General features: G+C 43.3%; 1 protein-coding gene across 3 annotated transcripts in view; it reads left to right on the forward strand.

Moving 5' to 3' along the window:
* Positions 1 to 14,242: 14,242 nt before the first annotated feature.
* The window catches only part of RREB1 (ras responsive element binding protein 1), a 133,971-nt gene continuing 120,656 nt past the window's right edge, over positions 14,243 to 27,557 (forward strand). For all 3 annotated transcript variants that reach the window (XM_040353672.1, XM_040353674.1, XM_040353673.1), the window contains exon 1: positions 14,243 to 14,596. The gene's annotated coding sequence lies outside the window, so the exon portion shown is untranslated. The remainder of the gene's footprint in view (positions 14,597 to 27,557) is intronic.

The raw sequence follows: 27,557 nt of genomic DNA on the forward strand, positions 1-27,557 counted from the left end.
GGGCAATATGATGACCCTCTATCATCCTTTACTTTTTGCCGTATACTTTGGCACTGATAACGAGTATTTTTTTTTTTTAAACATTATAGTTAGGGAAAGTTCACTTGATAGGTGTTTTTTTAGAGGGTAGTACGAGGCCCCTCTATCTTCTCTTATTTTTCTTCTTACACTTGGATACTAATAATGGGAATAAAGTTTTTTATTTTCTTTTTTTCTCTTTCTCTTCTATTTTCCTCCTTTCACACACTATAGAGCTCACTTAATAGGTACTTTTTAGAGGGTAATGTGAAGTCCCTCTATCTTCCTTTATTTTTTGTTTTTCACTTTGGCACTGATAACGTGGAATAAATAAAAAAATTCTTTCCCCCTTTTTTTTTTTTTTCTTTTTCTTTCCCTTTTTTCCTTTCTTGAGAAGGGCTCTCTCTCCCCGGCAACTTAATCTAGAAAAGAGAAGTTAGAAGGTTTAGGACCGGGGACGATGAATGTGAGTTAGGGACCTTAGATTGAAAGCTCATTGAGGGCAGGGACTGATGTGAATGTATAATATACGGTATATAAATTGTCGATACTACACTATATACAGTAAGTACCTGTAATAAATTAAGAAATATTACATGGTAGAAATTTACACTGTTATGTGAGCATAACTCTAGTATTCCATATGTAACATCCCACCATATTTAGATACTGGGGCTCGTTTACACTTGGGAAGAGATCTCTGCAATAGAAACATCTTTGCAAAATAATTGTTTTCTACAGTACATGCTCTGATCGCATTTGAATGCTTACTTCAGGTAAGCTGCTGTGTGGTGTGTAAGGCCCCTTTCACATGGGGCGGATCAGTAATGATCAGTAATGATCCGCCTCCGTATGCTCCGCTTGCTCAGTGGGGATCGCTCCGTTGATCCCCGCTGAGCTGGCGGATGACTGGGCGGTCCCCGCACACTGTAAAGGGACCGCCCCGTCTTTTCTCTGCTCTACCCTATGGGGGGGTCGGATGAACACGGACCGTATGTCCGTATTCATACGATCCGATCCGCAGACGGAAGGAAAAATAGGGTTTTCTTCCGTCTGCAAAATCGGATCTTTGCGGATTAACATCCGCTGACACCCGCAATCTCATTGGGACAAATGTATGTCCCTTTTTCATCCGCAAACGGAATGGATGAAAAAGCGGAAATTCGGTCCGCACGTGTGAAACAGGCCTAAGTCTGCAACACATCTACAGTTGACTGTCTCAACCCGCAGCTCTGTTTCTAACCTGCATTTCTAAGCACTGCAACCAAGCCAGGGTACATATAAATACATGACATTTAACTAATAATAATCACTGATGTCCTTGGACAGTTGAACACCTCCTTCCAATATCTTCCAGACACCTCTCCAGTGATACCAGACCAGATCCACACATGAAAGTAACTTAGTCAGCTCCAGAAACTTTTAGCAGAATAGGGTCTCCAGCTAGCCTAGCTGGGACCTCGATAAACAGCAGACACATGGAAAGCCTGCCTGGGAGGGCAGCAGCCCTCTAGGCTGGGATCTCCTCCTCTAGGATACCTCTCAGGTATTTATGCCCCTTCCCAATTACCATCTGGGAACCTCTCCCCATGGATTGGGATGCATAAATATTCAGCTGTTGATTTGACTCTCTCAGCCTGCTTGTCCATCTGTTACATAGTTATTCGGGTTGGAAAAAATTCCATCCAGTTCAAATAATAAAAGGAAAACAAATCTGATGTTAAATAAAACCAAGTTGTGTGATCTGTATAAATTTAAAGATCAGATAAAATTCATGGCTGTGTATACTCTTCTAAATTAGTAACATTAAAACAAGAAGCAGTGGTCATGGGACTTTAAATGAGCCATATCACTTCAAAAAAATAATAGAAAAAACATTTCATGTTCTCAAAATACATGATACAATGTTGTAGTAGTAGAGTCATTTATAAGTCATAAATAAGAGCTGACATATAACATATGATAGTTAAAATAAATCCATGGTGAACAATTACATGGTAATATTGTAAAAGAAAACATATGATGAATATAAAATGTAAGAATCAGACTGTCTTGCTTTTTTATATATATATATATATATATATATATATATATATATATATATATATATATATATATATATATATATATATATATATATATATATATATATATATATATATAAACTCTACGCGTTTTGTGGATCCTGTCCACTCATCAGGAGTATGATGCCAAAAATATCTGTAAATATAAGTAGTAGATAAAAAATGTATAGGGATAAGAATTCCCTATATTTGGCAGCAAAGGGAAGATCTTGAAGAGACAAGATTTCTGATGCATTGGCCCAGCTTGTAAGATGGAAAAGAGGGATGTCGGAAACAATGCTAAGGCGGGAACAGCTCGTCTGGACCAGGGAAACGGCCAAAGAGCAGGCCAGGTTGTCGAAGAGTAATCCATATGAAAGAAGTGTGGAAACATGTCTAACCTGCACTGATCTGGAAAATATATACATGTGTAAAATGACACAAGACACAATAACAATAAAACTACCAATAACAACAATACCAAATAAAACTAAATTAATTCTATGTGGTTTATTCTGTAAATCATACCATCCTATTAAAAATACTACATAGAATAAATAACACTGATTGAAACGTTTTTACTGAAATAATACGTACGACAAAATCTTGAGCAAATATCATGTGACATAAAAATGCGCAACTTCCATTTTTTTTTTTCAGGTCCTCTGCTTTCCGAAAAAATATATAGTTTTACGCCATTTAATTTGTGTGAATAGTAGTACAGAAGCAATGTCCTGTGAAGCCAAAGTCTCAGAGTAGAAAATCACCATTGTTTATAGTGATAAGCTGCACTATGAGGCTGAATTCACACCTTTGCTTTTTGCCTGATGAATTGATGTAAATCAATGGAAGTGTAACAATACAAAATGCATTATTGTAAATTGATGTGTATTGTGAGGTATGTTGCTAAACAATGGCAAACTTGTGCTCCTGAAGTATTTTTAGTTTCCTATCTAATTCAGATTGAATTTTAAACTTGGCTAATCAATTTTCTCATCTTCTGTGTTAACCATAAGTTTTATGTACTGAAAAAAAAAATGACAAGGCTTCATTCAAATGGCAAAATAAGTGCACTTAAGAGAAACTGTTTTGTGTTTGGCTCTTTCATAAGAACCGACATGTGCAGGACAACTTTCATCAAAGGTTCCTCTATCTGTGTAGTACATCATGTCCAGTTCCTCCCTTTGGTCTGAGTGGTTCTTTCACCAATAGGCCAGTTTTGACAGAGACCCAAAATGATTTACTGACTTTTACTGATTAAAATTTTTGTGTTCAATTAATCGATTTTTTTTTTAATTGATTAATTTACTAATTTTGATTAATTATAACGCACATACTTTTTCCGGATCACCACTATATATAGTCCCCACTGTAATATCCACAGACATCTCCCCCACTGTAATATCCACAGACATCTCCCCCACTGTAATATCCACAGACATCTCCCCCACTGTAATATCCACAGACATCTCCCCCACTGTAATATCCACAGACATCTCCCCCCACTGTAATATCCACAGACATCTCCCCCCACTGTAATATCCACAGACCTCTCCCCCACTGTAATATCCACAGACATCTCCCCCACTGTAATCCACAGACATCTCCCCCCACTGTAATCCACATACATCTCCCCACTGTAATATCCACAGACATCTCCCTACTGTAATATCCACAGACATCTCCCCCACTGTAATCCACAGACATCTCCCCCACTGTAATATGGTCCACATCTCCCCCACTGTAATATCCACAGACATCTCCCCACTGTAATATCCACAGACATCCCCCCCACTGTAATCCACAGACATATCCCCACTGTAATATGGTCCACATCTCCCCACTGTATAAGAAGATTAGTGCTTCTTCTAAAAAAAGATTAGTGCTTGCTTAGTCGTACCAGAGAAGCCGGCCGAAAAACGAGCAGTTGAGGCAGGATGATGACATCAGCGCACCACTCTAGGCTCACCTAGGCCGCCGCCGGGTGGACCAAGATGGCCACCAATCCGGGAGCTAGGCCGAAGCCGCGGCCTTTCCTATTGCCTGAGGCAGCAGCGGAGCTCCGCGTATCTTGTGGTATGCCGATCCGCATACGGTGACCCGTTCGGATCACGGATCGTTTACGATCTATTGCACCATTAGTACCGATCAAAAGAATTCTGATCGATCAAAAAAATTAATGATTAATCAAAGAATTAATCTTTGATTTCCACAACCCTAATATATATATATATATATATATATATATATATACACACACACACACACATATATAAATATAAATATATATATATATATATAGAGCTTTTTTTCTCAGAAAATAGGTGCAGGAACTCAACCACGACCTGTTCAGATTTCACAAACAGTAGAAGGGTCTTAAAGGGGCATTAAATACCAGAATTGCATTACATACAGAATGCAGAGTTCAGGGGGTTACAAAGCTGTCACTTGTAAACACAGAAACCAGACTTCTGTGTTTACAAGTGATTGTGGTGAGAAGGCACCAAAGGGTCTGAGCCAGAGGTGGTGGAACTGAGTTCCACCAAGTTCCCCCTGCAAAAAAGCCCTGTAATATATATATATATATATAAAATACTTATTTATTTATTACATTTTTAATGCCATGAAAATCAGACACAAAGATCTCTAGATACATTTAATATTCATACATCATACATTTAAAAACAAATTATTGGAGCATAATATATATATATACACACACACACACACACATACATATACTACTGTTTGTAGTAATTAAACTTTAAATAGTTATTAGGTAAAAAAAAATCTCCACTGCCAGAAAGCTGCACTTACACCTCACCGTTTTTAGGGTATAGAGTCTATGTGCAGGTCATCACTCATTAATAAGCATTTTCATGTGTTTCTATCAATTTCAAGGATGATAACACTAGTTCAGTGATTTAATGTAGCTTTATCATGGCCATATGTACACAGTTACCGGGGGTGGTATAATATGAAATCTGGGTGTATTTGCCTGCAGGTGTTGACACAAGTACCAGTGTATACCCGCATACAGCCATTGATTTCTGTATGAAATACCTATTGCTCCCATTAACTCTGAACCAAAATGCTCCCATTCATGTATCTCCTCTATGGAAATGCTGGGTGCCAAACCCTGGAGCTCGCTCCTGCTCCATGTAAATACCTAGGCCGGGATTCACGCAGAGCGGTGCATCTTTATACCGGCGTAGCGCATCTCATATGCGCTACACCAATGTAAATCAGTGAGGCAAGAACAGTATTCACAAAGCACTCACTCCCAACGTTGCGCCGGCTTAACGTAAATTGGCCGGCGTAAGCCCGCCTAATTCAAAGAAGGAAGGAAGTGGGCGTTATCCATTTAAATGAACCGTGACCCCATGCAAATGAATGGCCGAACGAACGGCGCATGCGCCGTCCCGTGGGCGCTTCCCAGTGCGCATGCTCAGAATCATGTCGGACCTAACGCCTAAGATACGTCGAATCACTGAACGTAACCTATGCCCAGCCCTATTCACGTCGTCCTACGTAAACTACGTAAAATACGGCGGCTGTTCCGTCGTCCATACCTTTGCATGGGATGCGCCTCCTATAGGTGGAATAACTTTACGCCGGACGTACGCCTTACGTAAATGGCGTATACTACTGAGACGGGCGCAAGTACGTTCGTGAATCGGCGTATCTCGGTCATTTGCATATTTGACGCATAAATCAATGGAAGCGCCCCTTGCGGCCAGCGTAAATATGCGCCCAGGCTCCGACGGCGTAGGAAACTTACGTCGGTCGGATGAAGCCACATTTCAGGCGTATCTTGCATTAGGAATCAGGCGCATAGATACGACGGCGCATCTGTGCACTTACGCGGCGTATATAAAGATACGTCGGCGTAAGTGCTTTAAGAATCTGGGCCCTAGTATTAAACAATGGGCCACACAACAATGATGCCACTTCCTCCTATATATATGCCTTTTAATATCACTTTAAAGCATAACTATTGGCAAAACTTTTTTATATATTATACTTTTTTAATAACAAACATGTCATTATTACTTCCTCTGTGTAGTGGTTTTGCACAGAGCAGTCCTGATCCTCCACTTCTTGGGTCCCCCATCCTGCTGAGCGTCCCCATAGCAAGCAGTTTGCAATGGGGGCATCTGAGTAGGCAGGGCCTAGGCGTGCTTCATGTGTGAATGAACAGACAGAGCAGCGGCTCAACCATGCCCCCACTCTCTCTTTCTTCATTGGCTCACTGGCTGTGATGACCACTTCAATACTGGGCACTTTCACTCCCTTCCTGCCCAGGCCAATTTTCAGCTTTCAGCGCTGTCGCTCATTGAATGACAATTGTGTGGCCATGCAACACTGTACACAAATGAACTTTGTATCACTTTTTTTGAGACAAAGCTTTCTTTTGGTGGTATTTAATCACCACTGGGGTTTTTATCTTTTGCTAGACAAATGAAAAGCCCAAAACTTTTGAAAAAAAATAAAAATAAAAAAAATATGTTTTCTTTGTTTCTGTTGTAAAATTTTGCAAATAAGTAATTTTTCGTCTTCACTGATGTGTGCTGATGAGGCTGCACTAATGAGGTGCCACTGATAAGCTGCACTGTTGAGGCTGTACTGATAAGGTGGCATTGATGGGCAGCAAAGATAGGTGGCACTGATGGACACTGATATGCAGCACTGGTATGCATCACTGATGGGGCTGCCCTGGCACTGATTATCAGTGTAAATGCCCCTGTCATTACAGGAAAGCGAGTTCTTTTTCCTTTCCCCAGAGACCAACAGTGCTAAGGAAAGGAAATGCCCATAACAAAACTGATCACATGGTAAAGACCCTACGTTATCGGCTCTTTACCACAGTCGGTAATGGGCTGTGTCCAAGGGACATGGCACACCACCGATCGCTGCACTCCAAGAATGGGAGGGCGTCAGAAGATGTCCTTCCAGAAGAAGAGCGGTCCCACCCAGCTGTCATTTGACTATGTGGCGGGAGGGAGCCAGTTACAGAAGCTTCACCCTAGAAAGAAAACATTATATATCCTATAAATCCTGTAGCTGCTGATTTTTAATAAAATGATACTCACCTGTCCAGGGATCCAGCATAATCCTCACCTGAGCTGGTTCTTTGCTGGTCTTTGGGTCCTCGGTTCTGGCATGTTTACTGTGGGAAGCCAGCTGTGACTCTTTGTGGCTTCACAGTTGGCTTCCCACTGCGCATGCACAATCCACGCTGCACTTGGTTACTGGTCCCACAACCTTTTGGGACCTGTGACGTGTCACAGAAGGCTGTGGGTTAAGAGGGGGACTGAACCTCCACTCTGACCTCCACTCAGATCGCCTAGGTCAGGGGTGCCCAATTGGTGGCCTGCAGAGCCCTCTGATGTGGCCCTCATCAGAGATCTTGCTCTGGGATCGCGGCTCCGCAAGCCCAAATCGCAGGTTGCTGAACTGCCATCCCACAGCATCAGTGTTGTGGATGGAGCTGAAGGTACAGGACATATGCGGCCCCTGAGGGAGCAGAGCCGCATAAGGTAATGCTTCCTCTATAGTGTCCACTCCTGTCCCAGGCAGAGTGATACCAAATGTACTTCGCATGGGAAAGCAATTTTTCTATAGCCGGCGCCCGGCGATGACTGCAGAAAGGGTGATTCCTGGAGATCAGAGAGTGAAGGATCATTAAATTAAAGGTCGGTTAATGACAATGGGCCAGATTCAGAAAAAACTTACGACGGCGCAGCGCCATGTACGCCGTCGTGCGTCTTAATCTGGCCCGTCGTATCTATGCGACTGAGTTACGCATAGAAATCCTTTAGATCCGACAGGCGTAAGTCTCTTACGCCGTCGGATCTAAACTGCAATTTTTTTTCCCCGCTAGGTGGCGCTTTCGTCGATTTTTGCGTCGAGTATGCAAATTAGCTAGATACGCAAATTCCCGAACGTACGCGCGGCCGACGCAGTAAAGTTACGACGTTTACGTTAGGCTTTTCCCGGCGTATACAGTAGTTGCCCCTGCTATATGAGGCGCAGCCAATGTTAAGTATGGCCGTCGTTCCCGCTTCGAAATTTTAAAAAGTTACGTCGTTTACGTAAGTCGTCCGTGAATGGGGCTGGATGTCATTTACGTTCACGTCGAAACCAATGACGTCCTTGCGACGTCATTTGGAGCAATGCACACTGGGATATTTTAGGGACGGCGCATTCGCAGTTCGTTCGGCGCGGGGACGCGCTTCATTTAAATGATACACGCCCCCTACCCGCCGAATTTGAATTCCGCCGGATAATTTACGCTACGCCGCCGCAACTTTACAGGCCTGAATAAAGCACTTGCCTGAAAAACTTGCGGCGGCGTAACGTAAATCGGATATGTTATGCCGCCGCACAGATACGCCAGCTGTACCTGAATCTGGCCCAATATATATATATATATATATATATATATACAGTTGTGTTCAAAATTATTCAACCCCCCAATGCTGTAAAGGGTTTTAGGGAATTTAGTGTACATTTGTAATTGTATTCAGAATGAAATCCTACAAGGACTTCTTAACCACTTGCCCACCAGGTAAATTCTGGCACTTCTCTCCTTCATGTGAAAATCACAATTTTTTTGCTAGAAAATTTATCAGAACCCCCAAACATTATATATTTTTTTTAGCAGACATCCTAGGGAATAAAATGGCAGTCATTGCAATACTTTTTGTCACACCGTATTTGCGCAGCGTTCTTACAAGCGCACTTTTTTTGGATAAAAATCACTTTTTTGAATTAAAAAATAAGACAACAATACATTTTGCCCAATTTTTTTATATATTGTGAAAGATAATGTTACGCCGAGTAAAATGATACCCAACATGTCACGCTTAAAAATTGCGCCCGCTCGTGGCATGGCGTCAAACTTTTACCCTTAAAAATCTCGATAGGCGACGTTTAAAAAATTCTACAGGTTGCATTTTTTGAGTTGCAGAGTAGGTCTAGGGCTAGAATTATTGCTCTCGCTCTAACGATCGCGGCGATACCTCACTTGTGTGGTTTGAATACCGTTTTCATATGCGGGCGCTACTCGCGTATGCGTTTACTTCTGCGCGCGAGCTCGTCGGGACGGGGCGCTTTAAAAATTTTTTTTTTGGTTTTCTTATTTATTTTTATTTAGTTTTATAATTTTTTACACTGAAAAAAATAAAATAAAAAAAATTGATCACTTTTATTCCTATTACAAGGAATGTAAACATCCCTTGTAATAGAAAAAAGCATGACAGGTCCTCTTAAATATGAGATCTGGGGTCAAAAAGACCTCAGATCTCATAATTAGACTTAAATGCAAAAAAAAAAATAAAAAAAAAAAAAAGTCATTTTTTCAAATGACAAAAAAAAAAATGTTTCTTTAAGAGGCTGGGCGGGACTGACGTTTTGACGTCACTTCCGCCCAGCAGAGCTATGAGGACGGGTGAAGGAGATTTCTCCTTCAGTCCCGTCCCCGCTCAGCTGCCGGACACATCGGATCCCCTCCGCCGCTACCGACGGCTCCGGTAAGCGGCGGAGAGCGCGGGAGAGCGGCGGGAGGGGGGGGGGCCCCTCTCCCGCCACCGATAACGGCGATCTCGCAGCGAATCCGCCGCGGAGACCGCCGTTATCGTGTACACCACCGCCCCCTGCAAAGATGAATATCTCGGTTGTGGCAGCAGCTGCTGCCGTTATCGAGATATTCAACTTTAAAAAGGAGGACGTCTTTTTGACATGGGGCGGTGGTCAAGAGGTTAAAGAACCATACAGCAACTAAAATGACATCAATCGGTTTTGTAATACAGTAGTAAATGTTTATTTTGTGAATTCTTCATTTACACAATTATTCAACCCCTTAAAGACTACCACTCTGAAGAACAGAGGTTCATTGAAGTGTTTTCCATCAGGTATTGATAACACCTGTGGATGTCAGGGAGCAGCAATAAAGCCTAATAAGCACCAATTAGGCAGCTTTAAAATGACTGTGATACTCAGCTCCTTCTAGACATTTACTGGTGTGGTTACAAACATGGTGAAGTCAAGAGAATGGTCCGGGAAGACAAGAGAAGAGGTGATTACTCTTCACAGGAAGGGCAATGGCTATAAGAAGATTGCAAAGATGTTAAACATACCAAGAGACACCAGAGGAAGCATCATTCGCAAATTCAAGGCAAAGGGCACTGATGAAACGCTACCTGGTCGTGGCAGAAAGAAGATGCTGACTTCGACTGCTGTGCGCTACCTGAAGCGTAGAGTGGAGAAAAGTCCCCGTGTGACTGTTGAGGAACTGAGAAAAGATTTGTCAGATGTGGGTACTGAAGTTTCTGCTCAGACAATACGGCGCACACTGCGTAATGAAGGCCTCCATGCCAGAACTCCCAGGCGCACCCCCTTGCTGTCTCCAAAGAATAAGAAGAGTCGACTGCAGTATGCCAAAAGTCATGTGGACAAACCACAGAAGTTTTGGGATTGTGTTCTGTGGACTGATGAAACAAAATTAGAACTGTTTGGGCCCATGGATCAACACTATGTTTGGAGGAGGAAGAACAAGGCCTATGATAAAAAGAACACCTTGCCTACTGTGAAGCATGGCGGGGGGTCAATCATGCTTTGGGGCTGTTTTGCTTCTGCAGGTACAGGGAAGCTTCAGCGTGTGCAAGGTACCATGAATTCTCTTCAGTACCAGGAGATAGTGGATAACAATGTGATGCAGTCCGTCACAAACCTGAGGCTTGGGAGACGTTGGACCTTTCAACAGGACAATGATCCCAAGCATACCTCCAAGTCCACTAGAGCATGGTTGCAGATTAAAGGCTGGAACATTTTGGAGTGGCCATCACAGTCACCAGACTTAAATTCCGATTGAGAACCTCTGGTGGGACTTAAAGAAAGCAGTTGCAGTGCGCAAGCCTAAGAATGTGACTGAACTGGAGGCTTTTGCCCATGACGAATGGGCGAAGATACCCGTAGATCGCTGCAAGACACTTGTGTCAAGCTATGCTTCAAGTTTAAAAGCTGTTATAACTGTAAAAGGATGTTGTACTAAGTACTAAGATTGAATGTCACTTGGGGGTTGAATAAAACTGATAATGATGTGAGCACAGAAAAGACATTTGTGGTTATTTCATTATAAATGTTATGTTATATTTGTCTGACCTACACGTGCCTCTTTGATTTAATTGTAAGCAGGATGACTGAATGATCAAAATCAATGTCAAACTGGCCAAAACAATCAATTTCAGTGGGGATTGAATAATTTTGAATACAACTGTATATATAAAACAATGGGCATATCCGTTTTCCACTGGTTACTGCTTTCAAACTGATCTGCCAGTTTAGCGCAAGTCACCCGTGGGTTTGATGCACTGAGCCACAGGCTGCTATTATTACCTGCGGGAGTTTATGGTGCGCTTTCAGAAAGTGCACCACACCTGCAAGATATAATAAAAGTCTATGGCAAAGCGCAGTTAGCCCGCAGGTGCACTGCGCTTCACCCGTGGTGTGGGTAGACTGCAGTGCATCAATGTGAAAGCTGCCTTATAGGGGGCTCAGGAAAGTAAGGGCTTGTTTACATTTGCGGTTTGGAGGCAGTAAAACCCCTTAGTTCATTGTGGCCCGTGACCAAATCACTTAAATGGCCCTAGCTCTTCAAAGGGTTAAGCACCCCTGGCCTGGGCCCTCCAAATGGGGGTTGGTACATGCTCCCCAGAAACCAATTCTAACGTGCCAAATGTGGTAAAGGAGGAAGGGAGGAGGACATAAAGGTCCAAGCTGCAACATACAGCTCCTGCTCACAGCTGGAGGGTCCCACTCTCATGTTACTGCTGCGAGAACTGGTCACATATTAGAGAAGCCATGCCATCTCCTGCGCATGCTTGCCCTTCTGAAAAGCAATCTACGAGGGATTCTTCAGAAGGCATTTGAAAGATTTAACCCTGGACTGGTGGTGGTAATGCCCATTGCATGGCACATGCTGTTGACATTTTCCCACAGCAGCTAAGGCTCCGTTTCCACTAGTGCGACTTGTCATGTAACTTTGGACACATAAAGTCGCATTACAAGTCACAGCCCATTGATTTCAAGGATACACGATCCAATCTGTGCGACCTAAAGTTACAGCGACTTTGGAAAGTTTCCTGCGCTACCTTGATGCGACCTTGATCCAGAGACTGTAAAGTTGTATCAAAGCTGCTCTCAAAGTCGCATCAAAGTTGCACTTTAAATGGCGCAATAGTAGAAACGTAGCCTTAGTCCAACCTGTGAACAGACCCAAAGGCTCCATTCACACTTGTGCGACTTGTCATGCAACTTTGATGTCCAAGTCGTTCCCCATGTTTTCCAATGATACCCATTCTGATATGCACGACTTAAAGTCGCAGCGACTTCGAAAGTAGTTCATGCACTACTTTGGTGCAACTTTCATGCACGTAGAAGAGCGCATCTTTGCGCAGGCTTAACGTATCCTATTTACGTTACGCCTCCGCAACTTTGAGAGGCAAGTGCAGTAATCTCAAAGCAAAGTTGCGGCGGCGTAGCGTAAATAGGCCGGCGTAAGCCCACCTAATTCAAATGTGGAAGATGTGGGCGTGTATTATGTAAATGTATTGTGACCCCACGTAATTGACGCTTTCTCCGAACGGCGCATGCGCCGTCCGTGAAAGTATCCCAGTGCGCATGCTCTAAATTACCCGCAAAAAGCCAATGCTTTCGACGTGGACGTAAATTACGCACAGCCCTATTCGCGAACGACTTACGCAAATGACGTAATCGACGGAAAATTTGACGCTGGCCCGACGTCCATACTTAACATTGGTACGCCTCATATAGCAGGGGTAACTTTTCCCCCGGGAAAAGCCTAACGTAAACGGCGTATCTGTAATGCGACGGCCGGGCGTACGTTCGTGAATTGGCGTATCTAGCTGATTTACATATTTCTAGGCGTAAATCAGCGTACACGCCCCTAGCGGCCAGCGTAAATATGCAGTTAAGATACGACGGCGTAGGAGACTTACGCTGGTCGTATCTTATACAAATTCTGGCGTATCTGATTCTTTGAATCAGGCGCCAAGATACGACGCCTCAGACTCAGAGACACGACGGCGTATCTCCTACGTGAATATCGTGAATCTGGGCCTTTATTTTTAACCCTCAGAAGTTGCACGAAAGTCGTGCCTGAATGTTATACAATGCAACTTGTGTGCAACAGTTGTCCATTCTCACTGGTCAAACACAAAGGCGTATTCAAGTTGCACCCATCCAAAGACGGCGCAACCTATAAGCAAGTACTAAGCCAACTTAAAGCGGATGTTGCGAAGGAAAAATAAAATCACAAAGCGGGCTTTACTAGCACTTTACAGATCTGCTGGCAGGCGCTGGGAAGGAGTTAAGCTCAGAGCACCTGTAAACTATTGTGTAATAAATATGGAGAAAGTTTGTTGTTACCCCTGGCAACCAGCCAGCATCATCCTTTCCATGACACCTGCCTCCTGATTGGACGTTTAATCAGACAGCTGTGATGAGTCCATAGCCTTCCTATAGACAGGTGAGTGGCCGCTCATCATCTATAGATTGATGACGGGATGCGGGACAGGCTGATCCCCAGGAGGAGGACATGGGACACGTGATGCTTCGTAGAGTCCCTAACCTGCTTTACCTGCCTCCCCAGCCCCGCCCCTCCTTCATCCTCCGTGCGGGTCAGCTGGTACGCCGGCAGCCACTTACAGCGCGGAGAGGAAGGAGAGAGAACGGCGGAGCGGTGAACTTTGCACATCCCTGATCGCGGCCCCGCCCCCTGCCTGTCCTCTACCTGTCCGACCAGCCGGGGAGGTGCGCTGCCTGCTGGGGGCATCCCTGGGGGATCATCGGTCCTAGGGGGGGGGGGTCATCAGTCCCCCCAACACCCCTCACTGTGATCAGAGTCACTGATGGCAGATTAAAGTGATGATGCGATCCGATCGTGTGTGATCCCCCCTATAGCGATCGTTGTGAATTGCGGGGTCTCTATGAACTTTTTATGGGATGTTCTGATAAAAGTGAAAAAAAAAAAAAGTTTGTGTGAAAGTTTACAGAAGATGATGTTGCTTTTTTTTTTTTCGCCCTCCCCTCCCCCCCCCTTTCCTTCTCTCCCCGCCCCCCTGCCTCTCCTTCCCCTTCCTTGTTAAAGTTCTCAACCAACCAGCATTGAGCAGCAACAGCAGCAGCACCAGGAGCAGCACTTTGCCTGCAGGACCTGATGCTCATCCATATTAAAGTGGCTGAGCTCAGGAATCCGGCCAGATCATCTCCTCCGAGGGAGTAAAGTTTATTTATAACCCGTGGATGGTGCTCCGCTCCCACTGACACCAGGACTCACACCGGGACTCACACCAGGACTCTGATCAACTCCAACCCCCATCATCATCAACGAGCAGCAAACTTTCCTCCCCGACTTGTCATCCGTGCCGATCTCCCATTGCCGAGCGCTGTAGATGGCAGGCAGCCTGTGACATGAGGACCTTCCTCGGAGGGTAAGTGTGTGTGTGTGTGGGGGGCAGACATGGCTTTAGAGGTCATTGCTAGAGATGGGGAAGTGATGTGTGATGGCAGATCTCCCCTCCCTGCCCTGTGTATGTGTATCCTCCATGTATCTTTCGTCTGTTCTGGGGGGATGGGGGGGTGGTGTTGGCCTTGACAAACTTTCCACCCCCGTGGGGGGGAGAGAGAGAGGAGAACTTTTTCGATCTAACATTAGGACGTGTGCTGAGCATCTGCTGATCACACGTAGCACCACTTGGCCACCATCGTCATCAGAAGTACAGGAAGGAGGCTGCCATCACACAACATGGGGGGTGACAGAGAGAGAAAGAAAGGTGTCACCTCATCCTCCTCCTCCTCCTTCATCGCCCTCTTCACAATCCAAAACTAGGAGGACCAACCTAATCCAACCAATCCATCAGGCAGGCCCATACACGACATAGTCTGCCCCAGATCTAGTGTGTGATGAGCTTGATGGGGGCCACATCATCCAATCATTAATTTGAAGGATCGGATTCTGACATGGCCTACTCAAATCCCACTTCCACCCGTGTGTGGCATATGGATCGTGTTGTCGAACTAATGATGGATTATTCCTAACGATCGGAAAATAAATGGTCATGATCATATCTCTAAACGTGTCCTTCACCCCTCCCCTGGTTTGTGTATAGACTACAATTACTTTCTGTTTGAAACTTTTCCCCCCCCTGTGGCCGTCTGCCCCCCCCCCCCGAGCAGATTACTGGTGAGGACTCGTCTCTCAGGAGACTGCCACCTTCATGGTTGCTAAGAGGCAGGGCAGACGTCTCTCTTCCATGTCTCTGGGAGGAGGATGGAGATGGGGGATTATGTTACCACTGATGACACTTCACCATACACATTACAATCTGACTGTACAATTTATTTTAGATCGGTGGTCTCCAAACTTTCTAAACGGAGGGCCAGTTTCCTGTCCTTCGGACTTTTGGGGGGGGTGGACTTTGGCCAGTGGTAACAATTGTCCAGGCGTCTGTGGCAGCAAACCAGGCCCCATCGTTGATGTTAGGGGAAGGGCTAGTGCCCCATCCTTGATGTTGGGGGAAGGGCTAGTGCCCCATCCTTGATGTTGGGGGAAGGGCTAGTGCCCCATCCTTGATGTTGGGGGAAGGGCTAGTGCCCCATCCTTGATGTTGGGGGAAGGGCTAGTGCCCCATCCTTGATGTTGGGGGAAGGGCTAGTGCCCCATCCTTGATGTTAGGGGAAGGGCTAGTGCCCCATCCTTGATGTTAGGGGAAGGGCTAGTGCCCCATCCTTGATGTGAGGGGAAGGGCTAGTGACCCATCCTTGATGTTGGGGGGGGAAGGGCTAGTGCCCCATCCTTGATGTTGGGGGGGGGGGGGAAGGGCTAGTGCCCCATCCCTGATGTTGGGGGGGGAAGGGCTAGTGCCCCATCCTTGATGTTGGGGGGGGGGGGAAGGGCTAGTGCCCCATCCTTGATGTGAGGGGAAGGGCTAGTGACCCATCCTTGATGTTGGGGGGGGGGGAAGGGCTAGTGCCCCATCCTTGATGTTGGGGGAATGGCTAGTGCCCCATCCCTGATGTGAGGGGAAGGGCTAGTGCCCCATCCTTGATGTTAGGGGGAGGGCTAGTGCCCCATCCTTGATGTTAGGGGAAGGGCTAGTGCCCCATCCTTGATGTTAGGGGGAGGGCTAGTGCCCCATCCTTGATGTTAGGGGAAGGGCTAGTGCCCCATCCTTGATGTTAGGGGGAGGGCTAGTGCCCCATCCTTGATGTTAGGGGAAGGGCTAGTGCCCCATCCTTGATGTTAGGGGAAGGGCTAGTGCCCCATCCTTGATGTTAGGGGAAGGAAAAGCACCCCAAGAGCCCGATAAGGGCAAATAAAGGGCCACAATTTTGAGACAACTGCTTTAGATCTACCAAACTATCTAGTCAATGTGTATACAATCAGACTGGCCCTTGCACTACATTCCTGTAGGTAGGTCTAACGGTGGCCATACAAACTTTGATGAACTATCAGTCTCTCTTGATCTATAGTTATTCCACACAGGAAAGTGGATTTCGATCGATATTTAGAAGATCTGATCATAACTTTGTCGATCACATCTTTATTTTTTTTACCATATGTTTTCAAAATGTGACTTTGTATACAATTCACAAACAAAACATCTTAGTACCGCCAATTGATGCAACACAATCAATCATTTTTCACACTGGCCAATCAACTCAGCTTGATTAAATCCAATCGGAAGGAAATGATGTCGCTTTGTTTGCTCATTCGATCAGATACTAAAAGCAACATGTTTCTGACCACCGTAACCGATATTCCAGTCAGATTGTATTGTGTATGGTGAGTCTGAAGCTGGCTGATTGTGCTACGACTAGTGGCTGTAGGCTTTCAATGCTTGTAAAAACTTTTTGTTAGCAGTTTTCCCTCTGAAGGTCAGTGATCTGCCAGCACTAGATCTCCGTATGTTGGTAGCACTGCCCACGTTTAATGGAGTTTGCCAGTGTTTATTAGGTGCAGCATGTCGTATGTGCCTGTGTAAGGCATCCCTTGATGAGTTATAAAAGGAGGAGGAGAAAAGAGAGCATTTCTCCTGTCTCAGCAGATCTGTCCTCCCCTGCTCCTTACTGGTTAGGAGATAGAAGGAGCCCAGATCCGGATGAGCAGTTCACATTCCATTACGAAATTCTACACGGCTTAAGAGCCAGCACAGCAGCACCAACATACTACTCTGCACTAAGTTAGGGGAGGGAAGTGTATCTGATGGAGGGTCCTCACTTTCCTCTCGCTGCTTAACCCTTCAATTGTTCAGCCTCGTCATGCTGGCTTCCTGGATCTCCATGTTGGCTGGCATGTCACATGCTCTACAGTACGATGGAAGGATGTGAAAACAGACACTTCTTTTTAGCTCGCGGATCTGCATCGCTCACTCTTTCTACAGAAAGTTTGGCGTTCATGTGATACCATTTATTGGCTAAACTTTTGTATGACTTTGATCCTTTCTTCAGCTTTTATACGGTACTGATCCCCCTTTGTCAGACTTTAAATGATGTACTGTACTGTATAAAGCCTGACATAGGGGTCTGTAAAGCCTGACATAGGGATCAGTACTGTATAAGGACTGACAGTGGGTTCCTTAAAGCCGGACATCGGGATCAATACTGTATTAAGCCTGACATAGGGATCAGTACTGTATAAGGACTGGCAGTGGGTTCTATAAAGCAGGGATCAATACTGTATAAAGCCTGACGTAGGGATCTATAAAGCCTGAGAAGGGATCAGTACTGAATAAGGACTGGCAGTGGGTTCTATAAAGCCAGGATCAATACTATATAAAGCCTGACATAGGGATCTATAAAGCCTGAAAGGGGATCAGTACTGTATAAAGGACTGACAGTGGGTTCTAAAGCATAGATCAATACTGTATAAAGCCTGACATAGGCATCAGTTCTGTATTAAGCCTGGTGAAGGGCTCGGAACTGTATAAAGCCCAACCAAAGGTTTTATAGAGCCTGATAATGGGATGTGTACTGTATAAAGCCCGACCAAAGGTTTTATAGAGCCTGATGATGGGATGTGTACTGTATAAAGCCCGACCAAAGGTTTTATAGAGCCTGATGATGGGATTGGTACTGTATAAAGCCTGACCAAAGGTTTTATAGAGCCTGATGATTGGTCGGGCTTTATACAGTACCAATCCCAAGGTTTTATAGAGCCTGATGATGGGATTGGTACTGTATAAAGCCCGACCAAAGGTCTTATAGAGCCTGATGATGGGATTGGTACTGTATACAGCCAAACCAAAGGTTTTATAGAGCCTGATGATGGGATTGGTACTGTATAAAGCCCGACCAAAGGTTTTATAGAGCCTGATGATGGGATTGGTACTGTATAAAGCCTGACCAAAGGTTTTATAGAGCCTGATGATGGGATTGGTACTGTATAAAGCCCGACCAAAGGTTTTATAGAGCCTGATGATGGGATTGGTACTGTATAAAGCCTGACCAAAGGTTTTATAGAGCCTGATGATGGGATTGGTACTGTATAAAGCCAGACCAAAGGTCTTATAGAGCCTGATGATGGGATTGGTACTGTCTAAAGCCCGACCAAAGGTCTTATAGAGCCTGATGATGGGATTGGTACTGTATAAAGCCTGACCAAAGGTTTTATAGAGCCTGATGATGGCATTTGTACTGTATAAAGCCTGACCAAAGGTTTTATAGAGCCTGATGATGGGATTGGTACTGTATAAAGCCCGACCAAAGGTTTTATAGAGCTTGATGATGGGATTGGTACTGTATAAAGCCTGACCAAAGGTTTTATAGAGCCTGATGATGGCATTTGTACTGTATAAAGCCTGACCAAAGGTTTTATAGAGCCTGATGATGGGATTGGTACTGTATAAAGCCCGACCAAAGGTTTTATAGAGCCTGATGGGATTGGTACTGTATAAAGCCTGACCAAGGCATGTAATTTATCCTGGAAGCTTGCATCTCTAATTTCTTGCCACCCCTTTAAGTGAACTTGATGCTTTTATGAGGGACTCTCATTCTTTAGTTCTCTATGATTGGCTGCACAGTGATGGCAGAATCGGAAGTCTCGCTCTTGATTGTCACATATTGAGCTGTTGGTAAAAGCTTGGTCACAAGTCTGGGGACACCGATGGAACAGTCCCCAGAAGAACAATGCAGCGCATGTATGCGGCAACTGGGTGTTGAGGCCCACCCTGTGCTGTCGTGTATATACACTATATTATTATTAGGATTTATATAGCGCCGCCACGGCCAACAGTTTGCGCACTATACAAAGGAGTTAGTAAATAAAGGGTATTACTTACTTCCTGCTTTAATCGATGGATAAGCGGGTACAACACTTTATTATTGCTATGATGGAATAGACTTTCTAGCAAGCCATCTTATTGTCTCAGAGTTTACAGTATTCATAAAAGCTGTTTGCCTGTCTTACCCATACACATCATGAGATTTGTTTGCACATTTCAGACTTCTCAGATCTTCTGAGTTAGTTTGTTGTAGGAAATGACTGTTTTTCTACTGTTCACAAGCCTATCATCCATTGAGTTTCATCACTGACACACCTTGGCCAGAGAAGGAGTTTCCATGAGCTCAATGTCCTCTCCCTGCTGTATTCCTGTACTGATGTTCACATGTGCTGTTTGTTTCGTCAGTGTGGATTACATTGTAGTGCAGCTTTCTATCTTTACTTGTGTCAGATGGTCTGAAGTTTGTGCCTAACCCTTCCATTGCTGGGTGGATGCTTATTGAGCAAGTTCAATGTAGAGAAGTTACTTCCTGGTGGATCTGCGTGATCTACATGTGGTCTTTCTCCCAGGAAATAGAACTATGATGTAGGAAAAGACTGATATATATTTTTTTTTGTTTGTTTTTTTTTTTTTTTTTGTTAAGTGGTTTCTTAAACTCCATTGTTGGTACCTTTTTATGTTGGATAATCTTCAGCTTTATGTGCCATATGGATTTGTTTGTGTTCCTCCTTTTTTTTCGGGATAAAAAAAAACTATGATGTAGGGAAAGACTAACTTTTTTTAGTGGTTCCTTTAAGGTGGTACCTTTTTTATGTTGGATAATTTTCAGCTTTATGTGTCTTATGTATCACTGTTGTGTGTGTGTGTGTGTGTGTGTGTGTGTGGTGTTTATTATTATTATTTTTTTTTTTTTATATATATATATAATTTAATAATATGTGTGTTGCCTGTTTCTCCACCTTTCTCCCAGGAAATAGAATTATGATATAGGCAAAAACTTTTTAGTGGTCTTGATAAGTCCATCGGTGGTACTTGGCTAATCTTCAGCTTTATGTGTCTTATGGATCAGTTCCTTTGCTGAAATGAGATACAGTGCTGAAGCTTTTTGGACTTGACTTCTTTGTGATTTTTCTTGTTTTTCCTCTTTTTCTCCCAGAGACGAGAACTATGATGAAGGAAAATACTTATTATTATTATTATTATTATTATTATTATTATTATTTTTTTTTGTGGTTTATTTAAGTCTGTCTGTGGTCCCTTTCTGTTGGATAATCTTCAGCTTTATGTGTCTTTATGGATCACTGTCTTTGATGAATAAGTTACAGTGCTATATTTTATTGATATTTGTTTTTTCCTCCTTTTCTCCACGAAAATTGAATTCTGATTTAGAGAAAAACTTTATTTTTTTTTTGTGTTTTTTTCCAGTGGTCTTGGTGTTTTTTTCCAGTGGTCTTGATAAGTCCATCAGTGGTACTTGGCTTATCTTCAGCTTTATGCGTCTTATGGTTCAGTGCCTTTGCTGAATGAGATACAGTGCTATAGCTTTTTGGATTTCTTTAAAGTGGAGGTTCCCCTAAAAATAAACTTTTAACATTAGATTGATGCTCATTTTGTCTAGGGGAATCGGCTAGTTTTTTTTTTAAAAACGAAGCAGTACTTACCGTTTTTTAGAGAGCGATCTTCTCAGCCGCTTCCGGGTATGGGCTGCGGGACTGGGCGTTCCTTCTTGATTGACAGGCTTCCGACGGTCGCATACATCGCGTCACGAGTAGCCGAATAAAGCCGAAGGTCGGTGCGGCTCTATACGGCGCCTGCGCACCGACGTTTGGCTACTTTCGGAAAATCGTGACGCGATAAATGCGACCGTCGGAAGCCTGTCAATCAAGAAGGAACGCCCAGACTCGAAGACCATACCCGGAAGCGGCGGAGAAGATCGCTCTCTAAAACGGTAAGTACTGCTTCGTTTTTAAAAAAAAAATAGCCGATTCCCCTAGACAAAATGAGCATCAATCTAATGTTAAAAGTTTATTTTTAGGGGAACCTCCACTTTAATTTCCTCCTTTTTTTTTTTTCTCTCTCTTTTCTCCCAGGAAGTAGAACTATGATGTAGGGAAATACTCATATTGTTTAGTGGTTTGTAGTGATAAGTCCATCAGGGGTAGGTTTCTGTTGGATAATCTTCAGATTTATTAAGGATCACCGTCTTTGCTAAATAAGTTACAGTGCTTTTTATCTTTTTAGATTCGTACGTTTTTTTTCCTTGCGTTGTAGACTTGCCGAGTGCGATGAGGATGCTTCCATCTTCTCTTGAGTAACCTGCTTGTGTTGTACTGTTCTTGTAATACGTCACTTCCTTACTAAAATCACTAGCTGGTGACCACTTCTATTTAGTGATATTAGTTACAGCAGGGTACTATCCATAAAAGTTCTCTTCCAGGTAATGGTAAAAGTGTTTGGTTTTTTTTCTCACAATGACAAATTCGAAAAATGCTGTGTGTTTAAAAAGAGCAGTGGTGTGTTTCCATGCTGAAGAAAGGCAAATAAAGTCCTTTAGATGGTGGTATTCATTATCCCTTTTAAAAGAAGGTGGTGCTTTGAAGGTCATAGGATAAGTGTTGCTAAGCAGCTAAACAGAAGTGAGCTAAAATTAACCCTCATATCTGAGTAAAAGGCGAGATGCAAGTTTCTTTTTTTTACAAAAAAAAAGTTTAATAAAGAAAAACACTTTTGACTTGTGTCCACTTGTGAAGGTCTTCATTGCTGGTAACTAAACACATGATGTTTTGTCAAATGACACAAGTGGTCTGGGTAAACATTTGGAGCTTAAAGTATATCTGTCACCAATGCTGAGCCTATAAAAATACATAGGTAGAGGTTACCATCAGTAAAAGCTGTGTTAGCCTAATAATTCCACCAAGAGATGCAGGTAGCTGACATTTTATGCATACATGATTTTTTATTTTTTTATTATTATTATTATTATTACAAAAAAACAACAACTTTGAAGTGCTCCTTTTTATATCATCATTTTTTTATTTTTTTATTATTTTATTTTTATTTATTATTATTATTATTATTATTATTATTATTATTATTATTATTATTTTTTAAATGTGAGAGACAGCCTTAGGCTGGATTCACACCTATGCATTTTTAGTGCTTTTTGCAGATTTGCCCTACAGTCCATTTAACATGGTTTCCCATGGAAAACGTTCTGTAGTGCAAATAGGCAAAAAGAACTAAAAATGCATAGGTGTGAATCAAGACTTAGTGACCAATAGGGTGGGGCCAAGCCTGACGTTTTGCTGGCAAAGGCAAGATTTTTTTTATGTAACTTCAGCTGCCTACGTTTCCAGCACTACTTATCTTTTTGGCATGCTGTTGTTGCTGAACCTTTGCATCTACATTTCAATTTTATGCATTACATGCTCTGTTTCAGTTGCAGAGGTCAATGGAAGGTTTACTTGATGCATTTCCTGCACCGACAGGTTACTACTTTCAGGCAGGAGGCTTTTTATCTGATTTAGTAAGATATGAAAGGTGCTGAAATTCCATACCGGATCGCACGTGGTACAAGCGACACAGAAAACGGTTGACTATATGTTAAGCCTGCTGAATCGGCCAGAATTTGAGTTATGGGTGGCTGTGTTGGCACCACCCGGTTTGACAAGCTTCAGTTACAAAATGAAAGGAGCAGGGTGGAAAATTGTCAGCTAAACAGTGACTGCGTCCTCTGAGATTCCTCCATCATCCACACTGTTTAGCAGTTATCCAATCGTGTGTACAAAAAGCCAAAGTACAAACACGCATGCTCAGAAGCAATGCTAACCATAACACAAGTTGCCCAAAGGGTGGCGGCTAAAGAGCTGAAAAACCACGTAGTTATGTGTTTGGCCGACAATTCTTTACCGTTTGTATGCAAGACAAGTTCATGGCCAACGCCCTTCAGACAAAAGTCTTAGAGCCGGTTCACACAGGGGCGGCACGACTTCGGGGGCGACTCGGACAGGCGACCTGAAGACGACTTCCAAGGCGACTTGCAAAATTACTTCTGTATAGAAGTCAATGCAAGTCGCCCCCAAAGTCGTACAAGAACCTTTTTCTAAGTCGGAGCGACTTGCGTCGCTCCTATTAGAACGGTTCTATTGACTACAATGGGACGCGACTTGTCAGGCGGCTGTGTCGCCTGACGAGTCGCCCCAGTGTGAACCGGCTCTTACGCTTTGTCCGCGGAAAATCCGATCGTGTGTACCAGGCTAGAGCCAAAACAATTTTATTTCATTTTGGAAAGAGCAGGGAGGGATTACATCTCATTCACACTACTACAGTTCATTAGTGCATGCTTGTACTCCACAAGCTATTGTACGTTGCTCTAAGGCCCCTTTCACACTGGGGCGGGAGTCGTGGTATAGCGCCGCTAAAAATAGGGGAAGTTCCATTCGAATGGCGCCACCCTTTGGGCGGCTTTTACTAATTTCCCCATTTCATAACTTGCTTCTGAGCATGCACGTTTTTTTTCCTCTCGTTAAAGCGTACACACGACCGTTTTTCACGATGTCGAGAAAAAATAGAGCAGGTTCTTAACCAACTTTTTTTTTTTTTTTTTTTTTTTTTTTTTTTTCTCGCAGAGAAAAATGCTCTGGAGCATACACACAACCAATTTAAAAAATAGAATTTTTCTCATTGTGAAAAACGGTCGTGTGTGCGCGGCATAAGGCCTCATGCACGCAAGGCGTCTGTTTTAGCCCCTCTTAACACCTTTTTCTCCTGGCAGAAGAAAAGCTGCTTAAAAATGCAGTAAAAGCCGTGTTTAGGCCTGTCAAGTGTCTCAGCATCAATGGATTTCATTGGGCAGAATCTAAATTTATTTTGGCCATTGGAATGCATTACCACTCATATGCGCATAATCTATTCTAGTGTTTAGATGCGTTTAAAAAGTCACTGATCTTGTGCATCCAGTCATTTTTAACAGTTTTCTGATCCTTGTGCCCAGACTTAAGAGAAGTAGGGCCAAAGGTGACGGGGCTAAAGTCTGCCGTCGGCTAATGTCATTCTGCCAGTCCAGGCACTAGAGAGATCCTGACTTTAATGTCGGGATCCACTTTGATGCCTGACTGGCAGCTGGCTCAGGAAGCCACTGCCAGCCTGAGACCGCCACTCCCACCCCCTACACAGCCCGGCACTTCAGTGAGTACTGGAGGTGGTAGAGCAGAGAACTGCTGACTAACAGTGACCGGCTCTCTGCTCACAGAAGACTGAGAAGTGAGCGATCAGCTGTCTTTGATCGCACAGTCTTAGAGGCAGAGTGGGACAGATACAGCATTGGACGGATGCTACATCCACCTAAGGTGAGTATTGATGTTTATTTTTTCATATGCCAAAATTCTCATTTTTAATACTTTATTTTATTAATGAACCGTTTGACAAGACATACACTTCTAAAGGACAATTCTAGCTCCCAACAGAGTTTTTAGCACCTGGCGATACCCTATTTTTGCTACCAGCAAAGAAAAGCTGAATCGGTGTGTCATACTAGCAGCCTGTGAAGCCTAATTTATTGCTATAATTTTTCACTCCTTACAGTGAGTTTGTCATTTAATTGCACCTAAGTAGATTGCGTGAGAGTTTAAGTAGACATATGGGTGAAAAGCCAGTGTATAGTAGGTATATTACAAAGCGCATGAATCTAAATTTATTGAGGCAGCCGGATCCAAGTAGGAAGTAATATTATGCCATATTTGTTTTTGCAAAGTGCTAATACTATGTTCTTGACAATGTTTACTACATATAATTATATGCATCATCTTGACTTTGATAATTAGATCTACCATTCATGTCATCAGTCTGGCCCTTTTGCGCCTCTCCTTTATAAATGCGCTTATTTTCATTTATTCCTTAAGCTTTTCTTAATGCAGATTTTTTTTTTTTTTTTTTTTTTTTTTTCTAATTAAACTTTATTACATTTTTTTTCTTTACATATAACATATAACATGCCTTGACACTTAAAAGAAAAAAAAAATTATAAAGCTTAATGCAGAAATTACATTAATAATGTAAACATTTTGTAAAGGAAATGGCTAGCAATATATTGCTAATTAAATGTCATCATAGATGCTATTATGACATTGTCCTTTTTTTTTTTTTTTTTTTTTTTTCCTTTTTTTTTTTTTTGTGGCCCACTTTAGTGATAAATGAAGTTCGTCCATAAAGTTAATTGCCTTTGCTAAAGTTTAGTGACTTCTACGGGCGTGGTAAGAGTTAAACATCCAGCTCCGCCACCTTCCCTGATCGCGCTGACTGTTTCAATGAAAAGACTTTGCCCACCAGGTTTGTTACCTGGCAAGCTAAAGACACAAAAGTAAAATGAATCATTGTTCCAACATGCTGCAAAGGGTGGGACATTTTTCCTGATCCTGTTATCTGCAATCAGGTAAAGGATGTAGGGCTCACACAATAAGATGGAGGCGTGGAGGGAGCTGCTCTCCACCAAAACATCGATTTATTATGTTTTTTAGCTCTACTTTTCAGATTTTTTTTTTTTTTTTCTGAAACAGTTCTCATATCTGAGGATGTTTCTGGCCTCCTGCATGCAAATGAATGAACCAAGCTAACAATAAAAGGTAGGATATTTAAACTTGTGTTGCCAACACCCAGAGATTGTACATATCTGTACAGTTAAAAAAAAACAAAAAAAACACATTGGTGTAAAAAGCAATAATAAACCCAAAACCAAAAATGTAATACATTACCAATCCTTAGATGCAATGGCTGCATTAGTTTCTTTTTCGTTTTTTTCCTTCTGTTTTCACCTGGTGATCTGGCCGGTAACACCCCCTTTTTTAGGCCACACCTATGCATTTTGTCGTGCATTTTCAGTTTTGCAGAAATTCCATTTAACATGGTTTCTTATGAGTCACGTTCACATCTGTGCATTTTGTGAAAAGGGCCTGGGACTATTTTTTATTTTTCTGGTGTTTGCTTCCATAGACTTCAATGGATCAAAAACGTGTATTGAAAAAACGCAAAATGCACCTGGTATATGCAAACTCTGTGAACCCAGCCCAATGCTGGCCATACACTTTCGAAAAACGAGCGTTCGACCGTGAGCGCAAACGACAGTGCCACCGTGTCCAATAAATCATAAATAAAAAAAATAAAAATAATTGGTTCCCTTTTTTTTACATATACTTAGTGCAGAAAGTTCGGCCAGGAAACACATTAACCTTTCAATTTTATCGTTCGTTCGGCAGAAAATTTCCAAACTTGTCCTTTGTTTTTTCGGCTCAAAAACGTCCCAATGATTATCGATTTTTGTTTTTTTTGTGCCCATTAACTGTTCGAAAAACGAACGAACTGTCTGAACGACCGAATTTCGGACGATTTTTCGTATAGTGTATGGCCAGCATAAGAGTGCCCCCACTCTGGTGGAATGCACAGGGGGGCATCTTTAGACAGCAGTAATGTCAGTCTGGGGGAGGGGGAGTGTTAGGCCCCGTACACACGAGTTTCTCGGCAGAATTCAGCCAGAAACTCGATCGGAGCTTTATTCTGCCGAGAAACCCGGCCGTGTGTACACTTTCGGCCGAGGAAGCTGACGAGGAACTCGTCGGGCCAAATAGAGAACATGTTCTCTATTTCCTCGTTGTTCAATGAGGAAAGTTGGCTCGCCGAGACCCTCGGCGGCTTTACAAGGAACTCGACGAGGAAAACGATGAGTTTTGCCCGTCGAGTTCCTCGGACGTGTGTACGGGGCCTCAGATGTTTTAGTAGGTTAAACCGGAGTTCCACCCAAAAATGGAACTTCAACTTTTGAAAGAACCCCCCCCCCCCCCTTCCGGTGTCACATTTGGCACCTTTCAGGGGGAGGAGGAAGCAGATACCTGTGTAATACATTTGCTCCCACTTCCTGGCATACATCACTGTGGTGACCTACGCCACTTCCTGCGCCTACACTGTCCTCTTCCGCTGTCTTCTAGGAAACACACAGGTCCCAGAAGACAGAAGGGACCAGTGAGGACGCGCATGTGCAGTAGGGAACCAGGAAGTGAAGTCGCACCGAGGATAGCGGCGGGGGCAGCCGAGCGACTGATCAGCTTCGGCTGCCGACATCGCGGGCACCCTGGACAGGTGAGTGTTCATATATTAAGAGTCAGCAGCTGCCGTATTTGTA

Source organism: Rana temporaria, chromosome 5, assembly GCF_905171775.1.
Source record: "Rana temporaria chromosome 5, aRanTem1.1, whole genome shotgun sequence".
Lineage (NCBI taxonomy): Eukaryota > Metazoa > Chordata > Amphibia > Anura > Ranidae > Rana > Rana temporaria.